At 34.2% G+C, this 16,299-nt stretch overlaps 2 non-coding genes across 2 annotated transcripts; one reads left to right on the top strand and one right to left on the bottom strand.

The window, feature by feature from the left end:
- Nucleotides 1-11,208: 11,208 nt before the first annotated feature.
- Nucleotides 11,209-11,281, top strand: TRNAP-UGG (transfer RNA proline (anticodon UGG)). Its single transcript has one exon. It is a non-coding gene; the product is annotated as a tRNA-Pro (tRNA).
- Nucleotides 11,282-12,610: 1,329 nt separating this feature from the next.
- Nucleotides 12,611-12,823, bottom strand: LOC118058642 (small nucleolar RNA U3). Its single transcript, XR_004689205.1, has one exon. It is a non-coding gene; the product is annotated as a small nucleolar RNA U3 (small nucleolar RNA).
- Nucleotides 12,824-16,299: the final 3,476 nt, after the last annotated feature.

Below are 16,299 nucleotides of genomic sequence, written 5' to 3'. Positions count from 1 at the left end.
TCAAATCAATAAAGTTTTGGCCAGGAAATTCTCTTTGCATTATACCTCACCAAAAAGCCCATGCATGATCTCAATGGCTCAACAATTTGATCTTTCAAACTTTTTTTCGACAAGAGAGTCCATTTTTCTTAAATGAGGTTTTAAAATAACTGATTTTGTTTGTGATTTCAATGAAATAAATCAATGATTTGTTTAGAATAATGTTCAGAGTAATTCCCTTGAAAGAGATGACCAAACAAGTCAAAACATGCAATTGGAACAACTATCACCCAAATTATGTCTTGGATCCACATTTTATCAGCATGAATAATGGTTGGTAGTACATTAGTTTGTCATGGACTCACAAAACGTGGTATCTTACAAGTCCAAAGCATTACGCTGGATGTGGACAAAGTTTATTGGTTTTAACTGATCTTACTTGAAATGAGGAAAGGCCATCTTTGATATTCCTTTCACTTTCTTTAAAATTATCCTTTGCAGTCCCAATTTGAGCCGAGTCTATATAAAGTTTTTTTTTCTTTCACAAGAACCTTCACTAAGATCACACCCTATACTAGGGGGCAAACAGAGAAATATGATTAAGGAAATTGTCTTGAAAGCATGTGAGCTTATAAAGAAAATCTGACAACAAAGCATTCAATTAAATTCCAAACAATTGAGAGAATTCCTAACAAATATGGGAATAACAAAAAGAAAATAGAAGTTCCTCATTTGGAATACTTAGCATCATTCTGTTGTCAAGGTAGCAAAAGAAAATGCCAAGACAAGATAATAGTGATCTATAGTTTATAAGCCCTTAAACACTTTTTGAGCTTATGAAATACTCTTTCTTTTATAGCCTTGAGCCATAAACTACATTACGTGCCTTTGAAGTCCTTTCTAATCAAGTAAGCAACCTGGATCAATAAACGACGTTCTCAAAATATAAGAGACTTTTCCATAAAGAGTCATGGCGTAACAAATAATTACTCATTATTATTCATGCTGTTAAAAAGAGTGTTTCTAAAGATAAAAGGCAAATTGCTTCTTTTGTCTCAAAATACCTTCAAGCAATCGCTTAAACACTTTGAAAACCAAAGCAGAAGGTCCTCTCATCACTTGCCTTCATCTTAGATTACTTTTACTAAGAGATTCGACATAAAGCCCCAGAGTTGCCTGAACATTGTTATAAACAGACATTGAGAGTTTCAGTTCTCTGGAACAAAACAGATCTTTTAAAAAATCATTTTTGAAAAAAGGTTTTCTTTGTAAGAAAAATGGATATATGGCACACTACGAGGCACCATTAGAAAATCAGAGATTCTAATAACAACAAGAGCAAAGGAGGAAATGAAATGAGGCAGTTAATTCTCCCAGGGGGTAGAGAAGCGGTTACTAGATCCGTAATGGACCAGATCTGTAATGGCACAAAGAAATTTGCTTCCCTAGTGGAAAATACACGTGATAAACCGTGGGCTTCTTCTAGCATGAGGACTGAAATATTATGATGTCCAGTATCTATGAAAGGAGATGGTTGACTCTTCAAGATAACAAGATAACTGATACATCTTCAGTACGAGAAATGCAGATGAAATCCCAGGACAATGTCGGGCCACAGAGAAGCTGATTCTCTTAGTGAAGTTACCAATAGAGAAACGTGCAGTGACTGTTGGGAAACTCAAACAATGCTTATCTTAGAAATTGGACAACATGGATCAGCTTGAGTAGACTTGAAGTACGCGTAAATCAAAAGAGCTCACTCAAAGTCAAAACCCTCAAACAAGATGAACGGGGATCTATATTTCAAAAGCAGGGAAGATGCATTGCATATCATCTCACTTCACAAGCATCGCATATTTGTTTTGCAGATATCTCTCAAAACAAACTCCTCACGGGATCCAACGAGACAAAGATGAATTGAAGTTCTTTAAATCATATCAAATGTGGCAATTCCATAAAAGCAAAATTCATGAATAAAGACGAGAAAGATGGATTTTTATTCATGGGCATAATGGTTTACAAGTACAAACGTTAAACACTGCGAGGACGATTAGGGATATTTTCAGCTCGCTGATGATCCATCATTACTCGAAATTCCTCAAACTGGTTAATTATGCGTTCCATCTGTTCCTCGAACTCGAGGTGTCGTGTGTTAACATAGTCCCTCCAAAAGTCAACACGTGCATTGAGCTCTTCGTTTCTCCTCTCCAAGTCGTTTCTGTAACGTCTCTCATCATGGAGCCTTTTCCTTAAATTCTCAATCTGATTATGGAGCTCAGGAATTTGAGTATTCAACTCAAGTCTTCTGGCATGAAGACGCTCCGCCATGTTCACCAAAGACGAAGTAGCTCTGATACTGAGAGCAAGTGACTATTCACTGCTTCAATATCGGTCCTGGCTGCCAGTATTAATTCATCACGAGGAAGGAGCAAATCTCTAGCCACGGCTACAGCAATATCTTCATTGTCCATTACAGTATCCTCTATTGTAACTGGACGACCATTCACTTCAAAAGTAGTACGCCAAACTACAGGCTCTGCCGCAGGAGCAAGGTTTGGATTAGCATTAGAAGAAGAGGAAGACATGGTTAAAACTTCAAAAGTTGAGAACTCTGAGAGTATTGAAAATGTGAGAAGTTGATGATTTCTTTTGCCCAATACTGCGTGATTTATAGGGAATTTGCTCCTGCCATCATTTTCAATAGAAGATCAAATCCCAACCGTACATACAAGACTTCCTTGAGAAGCTTTCCTGATCCATTCACAACTCAGATCTCAGCTGTACATATAAGACTTTCTTGAGCGTGGTCTTTGAGATTGATTTGCAAATCAAATCTCAATTGTACATGTAAGACTTTCGTGAGAAGCTTACATCATCTTTGAGATCGATTTACAGATCAAATCTCAACCGTACAGGTATGACTTCCTTTAGAAGTTTTCATCAACCCTGAAGCTCATTCACTTTCAAGCATTTTATCATCGGGCAGGTCGCCTGGAACAATTAGACCACTTGCGATTTTCATCACATTTTATCATCGGGCAGGTCGCCTGGAACAATTGGACCACTTGCGAGTTTCCTCGCATTTTATCAATCGGGCAGGTCGCCTGGAACAATTGGACCACTTGCGAGTTTTTCTCGCATTTTATCATCGGGCAGGTCGCCTGGAACAATTGGACCACTTGCGAGTTTTTCTCACATTTTATCATCGGGCAGGTCGCCTGGAACAATTAGACCACTTGCGAGTTTCGTCGCATTTTATCAATCGGGCAGGTCGCCTGGAACAATTAGACCACTTGCGAGTTTCCTCGCATTTTATCAATCGGGCAGGTCGCCTGGAACAATTGGACCACTTGCGAGTTTCTCTCGCATTTTATCATCGGGCGAACAATTAGACCACTTGCGAGTTTCCTCGCATTTTATCATCGGGCAGGTCGCCTGGAACAATTAGACCACTTGCGAGTTTCGTCGCATTTTATCAATCGGGCAGGTCGCCTGGAACAATTAGACCACTTGCGAGTTTCCTCGCATTTTATCATCGTGGTAGTCAAAAAAAAAAAAAATTGTTGAAATCACTCTCATGTATTGCACATACGGGTCAGTTCACAAAACCATTGTTGAAATCACTTTCATGTATTTCACTAAACCATTGTTGAAAACACTTTCATGTTTTTCACTTGGGCAGGTCGCCTAGAAGAATAGACCAACTGAAAATCTGTATTTTTTTTCAATACCACCATTGTTTTTTTTCTTTACAAAACTTACTATGCAAAGTCAAAAGAAAATGAATTTTCCAATGCCTTTGCACCGTAAGCATTGTAAAGAGGGGGCAACTGTTGTAACCCAATTTTTGGACTTACCAAGATTTTCGTGAATGTTATTTTATTTCTATTATTATTTATAAAAATAAAAAAAATCAATTTCTTTTTCAAAAATAAAAAAAATAAAATAAAGGCTGACAATGTGGAGAAAGGAAATCGGGGAATCAAGTTGCAATTTTGGAGGAAGTTCAAGGCCTAATTGTACCTTATTGTGCCCAAAAATGAAGAAAAAATGCAAATTCAAGGTCAAATTAAATGATTATTGGATGAATTTGCATAAAAATTAAGTTCAATGACATAATTAATTTTTTTAATGGCCCAATTTGATTAATCATGGGCCGAATTAAATTTTAATTTATTTTAAGAATTAATTTGGGTCCAATTGAAGAATTTAATTAAGTGCAAGGACTTAATTATACTTTAAATGGGTCAAATTAATTTTATTTGGGCCTTAATTGGTGAAGAATTAAGTTTGGGAGTTTAATTTGGGCTTAATTGAGAAAATCCGAATTTTAAAGGACCACATTTAATTTTTACCAAGTTAATGAGGGGGTTAATTGCATTAAATAAAAAGGTTTAGGGTCAATTAGGGCTCAATTGAAAGAGAGAGGACTGAAATGAACTTTGACCAAAAATCACTGTTCATTATCTTCTTTATTTTTCTGAAAAAGCTGGTCTGGTTGACTACTTTGCAGCTGCATTTGATCTACCTAATGTCCACCGAATTTAACAAATCTTATATGAAACGGATCCTATGCAATTTTTATACAACCCCATGTGATCAGGTTGAGCCAAATGACAATATATTATCACTGGTGACAGCCTAAAGAGGCCTACTCAATCATCTTTTGCCTGCAGATTTTGTTTTTTTTCTCTGAAAAAGCTGGTCTGGTTGACTACTTTGCAGCTGCATTTGATCTACCTAATGTCCACCGAATTTAACAAATCTTATATTAAACGGATCCTATGCATTTTTTCTACAACCCCATGTGATCAAGTTGGGCTAAATGACAATATATGAGCACTGGTGACAGCCTAAAGAGGCCTACTCAATCAGCTTTCGTTTGCAGATTTTCAACTCAGGATACCTACTTTGAGCCAATGGTTGGGTTCCTTCCCAACTGAATCAAGGCCTGAAATTTTTCCTCAATATAGACAAGATTGCCCTCTTCTACCGCCTATAAATAGAGGTGAATTTAATGGCCAGAAAAAAAAAAAATCGGGTCCAAAGTAAGCCAAAAAACCAGCTTTTCCGGTTCTTGCACTGTCCTCTCCTCCTTCTCCCCTTTGCAGATTTCTTCCTTTTCTTCCTTTTCCAGCTACAGCCGATTCACTCCAATGGCGACGTCGTGTAGCTAGATTGCAGAACCTCATAATATTTTTTCTTTATTTTAGCTGTTTCGTTTTTCATCTTACCCGGCGGTTTTGAATATATGGCAACCTGCTAAGGCTGCAAGCCAAGACCCTCTGCCAGCTGGATTTTCCTTTCGGGTTCAACTTGATAAAAATATTCATCCAAATCATCGTTGCTGTTGCCTCCGTGAGTGGCAGCTGCGCTTATAAATTGATCAAGCTCTGTGAGTGGCAGCTGCGCTTAGAAACTGGTAAGTTTTTCAAACCTTTTCTCCTCCCCTTTCATTTGCTCGATCGCACAGCACTGAAGGTGTTAGAAACTGGTTTTTAATCCTGAGTACTCCCGCATAAAGAATGAGCAACTGCAACCTGAAACAATATCTTATTTAAGAAGAGTTCTTGCCATTCCTCTAGTGTGATTTCCATCGGAGATAGAAAACCTTTAGGGTCTACCCTTGGGAATGATAGAACTTCATTAGAATGCCTGGAAGCAGCCAATCTGATTCTTTATCATTCAACCACGGAAGTGAAACGAGCAGAACATCCCCTAGGAATAGGAATTTCTCATTCAACGTGACTTTCCCTTGTTTGGAAAGAGTCTTCGACGAAGAAGACTCAAGGAATCAATCCGATATTGCACATGTACTGAGGTCTGGGATCACTGAATTATATTGATTTTCTGACTTAAACCATAATGTGCAGCAAATAATGAACACAAGGGATGCGCTTTGCAGCTTTTAAAAAATAAAAAATAAAAAATACAAATAGCGGGATAGGAAGAGCATATCACTTTGTGATTTTGTTGTCATTTGTTAGGGTGCTGCAAATAATTTTTCCCATCTCCGTGGGTTACCAAAGAACTTTTGTATTTGAACTTGTGGGATACAAAGGAGCATGTCAGTTACTGGTGTAAGCAAGCAGAATTTATCATTGAAGAAAAGGAATATCCTTCCCTAAAAACAAATAATAAAATCCCCAAAATCATTTTATTTATTTATTTTTTAAAAAAATATATGATTTTCTCTGACGAACGTTGTTTGTCAACACGTCAATATTTTAGACGAGTTTCCTATTTTTAGGAACTGATGTCATTTTTAACACGTCTCCTGCGAATGTTGTTTGTCGACACGTCTCTTTTTTTAGAAAAGGACCGATGTCAAAGGTTTAAATACCAAATATGGATTATGTCCATATTTTTTTTGGTAACTCGGACGTAGATCTCCTTTTTAGGGTTAAAACGTCAATATTTTAGACGAGTCTCCTATTTTTAGGGACTGATGTCATTTTTAACGTGTCTCCTATTTTTAGGGACCGACGTTAACTATTTTAAAAAAAAAAAAAAAAATTGCAAATAAGCTCAAAATATAATAGCATTTAAATCAAATAAAAAAACACACAAGTAAGGGTAACCTTTCTTTTGAAAGGATGTTTTAAGGGTGGTGTCTACCTTCCCTTAATCATAACTAACCCAGTACCCGAATCTTTGGAACCAGTGTCTAATTTGGGATTTCTAGTTCCCTCAAATTACTAGATAGCGACTCCAATAAAATTTTCATTTCCCCCAATTAAACAAATCTTTTTTGTTAAATAAACAAAAATGAGCGGAGCCGTCGCCCGACGTCGTGTATCGACACATGTAATAATTTATTTTTTTAATAAATTAATTAAGATATATCTCTAAATTAATTAAGATAATAAAAGTTTTTTTATCTCAGATTGAGAAATTTATATATATATATATATATATATACACACACACACACATTAAAGATTTCAAATCCTACATTGAAAAAATTAAACATTCTCCATGTATTTATATAGTAAATTTTGAAATGACTTAGTAACTAACTAATAAATATAAAAAAAGAGGTGTCTTTGGGTATGAGAAAAAACATATTTAAAAAAAAAAAGAACTCTATTAGATTTTTGCTCGGTCAACAGGTTACTTCGGACCAATTGTAAACCCAAATTTTAAATGAAATAGATTTGGTCAATAGGGATTATGCTAGCAGCAAAACCCATTGTTGCTTGGTCCTGGTGGAGCACGACCGCTGCTGTTGAGTCTTGTAGACAACATAGCCCAATGTTATTGGGTCCTCTTGCCCACCATTACCCAATGTTGTTGGCCCTTCTTGGCTGGGTACAAGACCTACTATCTTTGGCTCAATATCCTGATAATATTACCCAAAATAATATTTATGAATTGTTTTGTAATTGATTTTATTGTAAACAAATTCTCTAATATAATACAAATAAATAAAGTATATGATGTGAATAAAAAAGTTATTTAGAGCTCCATCAACTTTAATATGAATATATGGTAATTATATATTTTTTAATGTTTTTATTTTAAAGAATTTATTGCGATTATATGTGAACATATATTAAGAATATGCACATATAATTTTTTTATGCCACTATTTAACTATTTTTTTAGTATTAATAAAGTTTGTTAAGTTATATAAATCATTTAGTCTAAACTAAAACAATAAAAATAACATAATACAATTACCAAGATTTCTTTTTAAAAATAATATTACTAAATGAATTCCCGTTTATGTCCAGTAAAGGTAACATAATTCTTCAGGTGAGACAGCTTTATTCTTTTATATATATATATATATATATATATATATATTATTAAAATATATTATGCATATACTATATTCACCACTATTGTTAATATGTTAGTATTTTTGAAAAGTAAAAATAAATATATTTTTATAAGGAAATTCAACATAATTTCAAATGAAAACAATTTATCTTCACCTAATTTTTATACAACATAATAAAACTCTCGTTATTTTATTTCTTTGTTAAAATATATATATAAAAAAGAAAATATAAAAAAATTAATATGCCGGGTCTTGCTGGACATGACCCAACATTGATTTGTCCTCTTGAGGGCAGGATTCAATGCCGTTTAATGAGTTGTTGGCCGCATGACCCAACTCCATGTAGTGGTAACAGTTAGATCCTAGTGGCAACAAAACCGAACGGCCTCGCAATACTTGTTAACTTAAAAAAAAAAAAAAAACACACCTTTAACAAGTGCTACAATGTTGTTTATAGTATAAACACTTTATGCAATAAATTTATATATACTGTAAACATACAATATTTTTCCCACACTTTTTAAATAAAATATAGAATAATAAATATGGATAGGGTTAGCACATAGAACAACCACGTTACACCTCCAAGATGGATCGACCACCGGCAGTCGCACTGTTACAGTTGTATAATACCAGCCGCCCTCGATAACAGTGTAGTAGTCAAAACCTTATCCTTGGTCTCGTGTCAGCGTAAGCATTCAACATAGATGGCTGATTTTTTTTATTTTTTTAAAAAGATAGATGATGGATTTTTCTAAAACAATATAATAGTTCGGTAAAGATTTTTGGGATAATAATACATATTAAAAAAATATTTATAAAATAGCGTAGTTTTATGTCTTAGAATATTTTTTTATTCATAATTGTTATTTAGAATAATAATTCCATTTTCAAAAAATATTTTTCTAATATATATTATTTAATAAATATTTTTTAAAATTAATTAATCTAATCAAAAATCAATTAAAACTTCTATAAAATTTAAAAGTTAGAATATAAGATTCAAAGTACAAAACTTTTAATTAAAGCTTCTGTTTAATTACTATTCTTAATAACAATCGTATTCAAACTATATTATTTTTTTAACACTTTTTTAAAAAAGTTTAATATTACGAAACTCTAAAATATCTAACACGACATCCATAAAAAAGAAATGAGGGGAGAGGGGTCACAAAGCAAACATAGAGAGAGAGAGAGAGAGAGAGAGGGAGAGAGATTGAGGACAATGATGAGGAAAATATTGGTTGCAGTGTTGATTGTGAGCATGGTCGCTTCTCATTTTGAGAACGTAGCGTCTGATGCTTCTGATTGCGATGACGCATGTACCACCGGCTGCGTTCAATCAAACACAAGACTTTTGCGCCGCTGTGATATCAAATGTGGGATAAGATGCGGTCCGGATTCTGAAGTCGAAGATCACACGGGTTAAAGAACTTGGGAGTCTCAAAGATGAATGCTACCTGGAATCTATTTATGGAATAATTTGCAGCAACTCTTTTGACTGTTTTTATTTTCTGTCAAATTTTCAGTGTTGATAGTCTTTGTATTAGAAATAGGAAGGGAAGGGGGGGATTAGGGCTATCCAATCTCAAATTTGAATAAAGAAAGGAGAGAATCACTTTTGAAACTTCAGTTGCTGTAAGAAAAAATTGTAGCCTTTTGTTCTTGAAACTTGATGATCGTCATTTTAGACACAGAAAAACACAGATTCATCTATCAAGCTATAAGGCACCAGTAAAGTACACACTGCAATCTGCATCGTGGAACAAGCAATTAAAGGAAATCATGATAAACGAAGTGGAAGAGGAGAGAGGCCATATTTTATCATGGCTGATGGCCCTCGTGATTATCATGGCTGTAGAGGATCGTTTCCCAGCCATTCACTTTGCTGGGAATATGGTCATGCGGTTGTCTGACAGGTTTCTCTATTTTTGAAAAATCACGTACGTTGTCAAAAATATGCATATGTTTTTTCTTCTATAAAAAAAAAAACAAAGAATTGATACGGAAAAAGGCTATGCATATAAGTTAGGTGGATGCCCCCCTCCCTCCATCTTTCCCGACCTTCAACAAAATCTTATTCCATGGCAACCTGATCTTATTAATCTATTTTACTACAGGGCACTATATTTGTTATCGTAAAATCTAGCATCATCCTAAAAATTGATTTTATTTGTCTTTTCCTTTTCTAGTCAACTCGAGTTTCTTAATACATTTTATAATAGCCTCTTCCTCCGTGTGTTTTAATTAATAAAAATGTTGGAATTTTGATTTTCTTTTAATTTTATAGACTTCATATACTTTAAGTTGATTTGTGTATTCCACTTTCATCCTAGGTCAAATTATTATAACAAAACTGAGAGAAAACGAACGAAATGGAGTCTCATGGATATATCTCATATCATGTAGGTATTTATATTAATTATAGATTTTTGCTCTTCAAAAATACTATTTCTTCTAACATACCAAAAATTAAAATAAGATGGATGAATTATCAACCAATTCTCCTCGTATTTACATCCATAACAACCAACACTATGTAGTTTCTCTCTAAAATCAACATAATTTGATATATATTGAAATAATTTAAATTATCACATTATTTAATCTGGACAATATATTTCAATAATATCAAAGCAGTGTAGAGGGATTTATTCTAATCAAATGTCAGATCTCTCACTATATATATATATATATATGTGAAATTGAAAGTATCAATTCATTCATATATGACATCTATATAACCTATTAGAATATATAAAATAATTATTTCAAATAATCAATTGAAACTAAATAATTAACTTTAAAATAATAAGAAAATTAAATATATTTTTAATATATACTTGATGTGACTGTTGCGTACCCAAATCATCTTGATAAAACTCATAGACATGAGTAAAATTTAATATGAAATGTTTAACTCCACGCTATTTGACAAGACAAAGCACAAAGTTAGTTGTATATTTTTTTACATTAAATTTATATAAATAACATGTTGACTATATAATCAACTAGAAAAATAATTCGGGTAACATGTTTAACCTGTAAAAATTTTTATTTAGATCATGATAACTACATACAAAATAAATTAAAAATGATAAAGTCTAATGTCCCAGCAAACTGAATATTGAAAAAAAAAAAGTTTGAAATTAAAAGGTTAAAAAGCCCCTAAAAAATATTAAAAAACAATAATAATAATAAAAAAAGTCATCAATAACAATTAATGATCAGTCTCTCTGTTTATATATATATATATATATATATATATATATATATATATGTATATGTATATGTATATGTATATGTTAGGGCAAAAAATAGATCGAAAGAGCACCCATCTCACTCGAATCTCTGACAAGGCAGTATTAAATATTAATTGCTATGTATAGCATGAAAAAGGTAAGTAGAAATATGTTAATTTACATGATAAACGTTTGTAAATTGGGCATTTGGTCTAGTGGTATGATTCTCGCTTTGGGTGCGAGAGGTCCCGAGTTCGATTCCTCGGAATGCCCCATCTTCAACATAGGAGTTTTACCTCGTATGTTCTGATAATTCTGGTTTTGCCGACAAGATTCTATGAAAATATCTCATCTTTTTGCGAAAAGGAAAAGCAGTGGACAAGATAGAAAGATTCCCGCATCAAGAAATATGAGTGGAAAATATTATTAACAACTTGCACTCAGGCCAACAAGGTGAGTTTACAACATTCATGGTGACCAGAACCTACCACACCACTAGACAGCGCCATGCATCAAAAACTTCAAACAATTACAAAACCAAACACATTTTTGACAGCAAACCTACTTAGATGAAACATTTGCAAGTGCTCTTCGCAACAAACCCCAATGAATCGAAGAGCATATATATATATATATATATATATAACATTGACCTATCATCAAGATCCACATTAATAATAAGGTGGTTCTACTTGTCAACACTCCTAAAATAGGTACCTCAATAATGTCTACCTCGAGATTCTATATAAAAAAATATTGTTAATGTTTGTAATTTAATTAAAGTTGACATAATTTAAAATAAATATAAAAAAATAATATATATTATCTAGTTTCACAAGTTTTTTTATTATGATCCATTTGACCGCATATACCACTTCTATTTAATAAATACCCCTCTCTAGTATCCATTTCATTATGTAAACAAGTGGATTTTCTTCGACTCTTATTAAACAAATTCAAATACTACATAGCTAGTATTATTATTTTATATAAAATTCAATATACCTCATAATTTGACTTAAATCAACAATATCTCATTACATAATCTTTTTAATTCACGATTAACAATAACAAAAAAAAACTATTTATTTAATAAAATAATCAAACTATCAACTAAAAATATATATATAATTAATATAATCCATAATTAAACCTAAATTAACACTAACATTTCAAACATATAACTTTATTCATTTACAATCAACAACAACCTAAAATAACTAAACAAAATAACATAATAATATCTAATTTACAACTTCAATTACATCTAATTTAAAACCCTAGCACTCCATAAAATCCAATTAACATTAATTAAATATAAATTATATCAAATTAATTAAAATGAAGAAATTAATATATTTTTAGAAGTGAAATGTGGATGGCCGCAGCTATGACTTGTTTGGTCAGAAAATCTAACATTATTGCTGGTAGAGGAAAAAAGCTGAACTGTCGCGAGTTTTGCTACAGAGCAAGAGGAGTGTTCGACCGATCGAGAGAGGCAGGCTGTTAGAGAATGTTTTTGGTGGAGAAAAGAGAAATCTTAGGTGATGTCCTCTACAACTCACTAGTGTTATTTTTTTTTTATTGCATTCAAAAATAAAGAAACCTGTCAGACAACCGCATGACCATTCCCAGCCATGTTAATGGCTGGGATCGATCCTCTACAGCCATGATGATCATGAAGGCCATCGAGCCATTATTCACGCTATGATCACACGTTCATGATTCCTCAACCAGGTTTAAGTTCCTGTCTCCTTAGTGATTAAGGTTACAGAGGTACGATCCTATAGAACAGATCCTGTTCAAGTAAGGTCGTGTTGTTCTGTGCTCCTCGAACAGTTTATTAACGCTCTTGTTTCTTCGTTCTTTTCTGATGTGGGACAAATCTAGTTCTATTTTGTTCAAGGGTGTTTTTGTCCTAAAGAAAACGCTTTGTCCGTCTTTTTGCTTCTTGCTACGAGCCCCGCGGCCCCGGTAATATCCAAGGGGAGAGTAGTGATATGAAAGTACGAGGATGACCCTCAGCTACTGCGGCGCTGCCTTTGTGGTGGTATTTTAGAATCCCGACCGGGGACTATCTGTTACTGTTTTGGAGAAAACAGCGTTCTTGCTGAGGGTGGAGCACGTTGAAAACTCTGATGAGATGACAAGATTTCTAAAAACGTTTCGAGGTAGAGGAAATCAATTACAAGAGAGGATGGGTTGCCTGGTACAAACTGGTTTGGACTACAATGTTGTCTCCAGCTTCATTAAACAAGTTCCAATGATGCCAAACCAGGCCAAAGATGCACTTGAAAAGAAGATTGATTGCATGACAAATTTCCTAGGCTACTCGGTCAACTCACTGGAGGAATTCCCAGCATATTTATGCTATGATTTTGAGAGGGTTAAACTTAGATTTCGAATGTATATTCGGCTGAGGGAAAAAGGTGCAGCAAAACGCAAAGTATCGATGGGCACAATCCTTGCATGTTCATGTGCAATTTGTAAAATATTATGTAGATGTCCACCCTGAACGACCAGCTATGTGGGAAAGTTTAAGGAATGCATCAGCTTCAAGCCAAGGCTAGTTCTGCATTTAAATTGTGCACAGTTTATATGTATTGTTTCAGTCAAATTGATGCCATCCATTCATTACCCACGGATCTAATCACTCAGCGTTTTTTCTGTTTGCTGTCGTTTTTAACAAATTTTTTTATGAATCATCCATCTCATGTTCTCTGTTGCTCACAATACGATGCTGCTGCTTGTTCTTCAACTTGCAGATCTAGTTGGCAGGCATTAATTATTGCTGTTTGATGTTTTAGGATTCTGAGGAACTTCTTCGTTCCAGACGATGGCATCACGGCCTCTCTCCTCTTCCACTTAGTTTATCATGATTTCCTTTAATTGCTTGTTCCACGATGCAGATTGCAGAGGTACTTTACTGGTGCCTTCTAGCTTGATAGATGAATCTGTGTTTTTCTGTGTCTACAATGATGATTATCAAGTTTCAAGAGCGAACGGCTACAGTTTTCTTACAGTAACTGGAGTTTCAAAAGTGATTCTCTCCTTTCTTTATTCAAACTTGAGATTATTTCTAATACAAAGACTATCAACACTGAAAATTTGACAGAAAATAAAAACAGTCAAAAGAGTTGCTGCAAATTATTCCATAAATAGATTCCAGGTAGCATTCATCTTTGAGACTCCCAAGTTCTTTAACCTGTGTGATCTTCGACTTCAGAATCTGGACCGCATCTTATCCCACATTTGATCTCACAGCGGCGCATAAGTCTTGTGTTTGATTGAACGCAGCCGGTGGTACATGCGTCATCGCAATCAGAAGCATCAGACGCTACGTTCTCAAAATTGGAAGCGACCATGCTCACAATCAACACTGCAACCAATATTTTCCTCATCATTGTCCTTAGCTCAATCTCTCTCTCTCTCTCTCTCTCTCTCTATGTTTGCTTTGTGACCCCTCTCCCCGCATTTCTTTTTTATAGATGTCGTGTTAGATATTTTAGAGTTTCGTAATATTAAAAAATATTAAAAAAAGTATTAAATTGTGTACAGTTTATATGTATTGTTTCAGTCAAATTGATCCCCATCCATTCATTACCCACGGATCTAATCGCTGAGCGTTTTTTCTGTTTGCTGTAGTTCTTAACAAATTTCTCTATGAATCATCCATCTCGTGTTCTCTGTTGCTCACAATACCATGTTGCTTCTTGTTGTCCAACTTGCAGATCTGAGATGGCAGCCATTAATTAATGCATGCACTAGTATGTCCAACTTGCAGATCTGAGATGACAAAACCTGATTTTTTTTTCAAGTCAGCCGTCTATATTGAATGCTTTTGCCAACAAGAGACCAAGGATAAGGTTTTGTCTAATACACGGTTGTCGAGGGCGGCTGGTGCTACACAACTGTAGCAGTGCAAGTGTCTGTGGTCAATTCCATCTTGGAGGTGTAACGTGGTTGTGCTATGCGCTAACCCTATTCATATTTATTGTGTCATTAATACATGTGTCGTGTTTGCTCTCTTACTATCGAGCAGTAGCCCAGCCGGGTAAGAACTTTTTGACCGTGCCAGGCGGTGCCCATATTTGCAAGCTTGTTCTGCCCATGGGCCTGTCAATCCAGTTTACACCTCTGCCATAAGAGCTCAAAAGGTTAATGGAGTTTTTGGAACTGGCTGGTCTGCTCTAAAGCCATCCATCATTGGACTTTTAACCATTGACTTGACGTTCAGGCTTCAGCAGATGATTTGGTTGCATAGATACTCACGGTCGTCCTGTCCTGTATGAATGGGATGAAACAGTGTGTTCGTCCCTTGTTTGCTGTGGACCGAAACTCAACATTCATAGTTTTTTGTTTTTTCCAAGACAAAGCACAATATTCATAGTTGATGAGCTCCTTATATCTTAGTCAATGCTATGATTCCTCTCCTTATCTTGCCATGACTGCACGGTCCATTGTTCTTGCTTCACTCCACAATTAGTGGGCATCCTGCTTTCCAAGAAATTTATTTACTCACATATCGAATATTTTCACTTCAATGGAATATATGGGTTCTAAACAAGCGTTCAGTACAAACAAAGAAGAGAATGGTTGAAAAAGAAACAGTCCCATAGAGCTGAAAAAGAACGATGTACTGGCTTAGCAAAAAAACTAGTGATTTGATTCAAAATTATCATGTGCAGAATAATATTTCTCTATTCTCCAGGTATAGCAGCGTATCAACGATGTCCTGGATTCAGCAAAAAAGGCTAGTGATTTGAATGGATATTGAGGTATTTGAGATGAAAAATAATGAAAGAAAATGAGTTTTTTTATTTACAAAAAATGAGCAATTCCTAATTTTTCTCTGGCCATCAAAATTGTGATAGTGGATGATCCGTTGGCGAAAAAAAGAACATGCACTTATGGGCTAACTCGATGGCCTAGACGTTTCATCACCGGGCCTAGCATGCATGTCCCTATTTTTCTTTTTAACTCTCCAAAATTAATTTATATTTTTATAAAATATTTTTTTTAAATATATTTTTAGGTGATTTTGATGTTTATAATTATTTATAATCTTTGAAATACTTATGGTGACAAAACGGTTAATGTAAGACTGAAATTTATTTTATAAACAAGTCTATAGTTATTACAGCTTCAAAAATCTTCATAGCGAATCAAATATACTCCTCCACATTTACTTGTATTTTAAGATTTAATTAAATATTGTAAGATGTTAAAGTTAATACAAGGATTGAAAGAGACTTATAGTCCGTTTACTTTTGTATGATAAAAGTATTTTTT

The sequence above is a fragment of the Populus alba genome, chromosome 15, assembly GCF_005239225.2.
Source record: "Populus alba chromosome 15, ASM523922v2, whole genome shotgun sequence".
Taxonomy (NCBI): Eukaryota; Viridiplantae; Streptophyta; class Magnoliopsida; order Malpighiales; family Salicaceae; genus Populus; species Populus alba.
The sequence above is the reverse complement of the archived record's forward strand: the minus strand, read 5'-3'. Positions and strand labels throughout refer to the sequence as shown.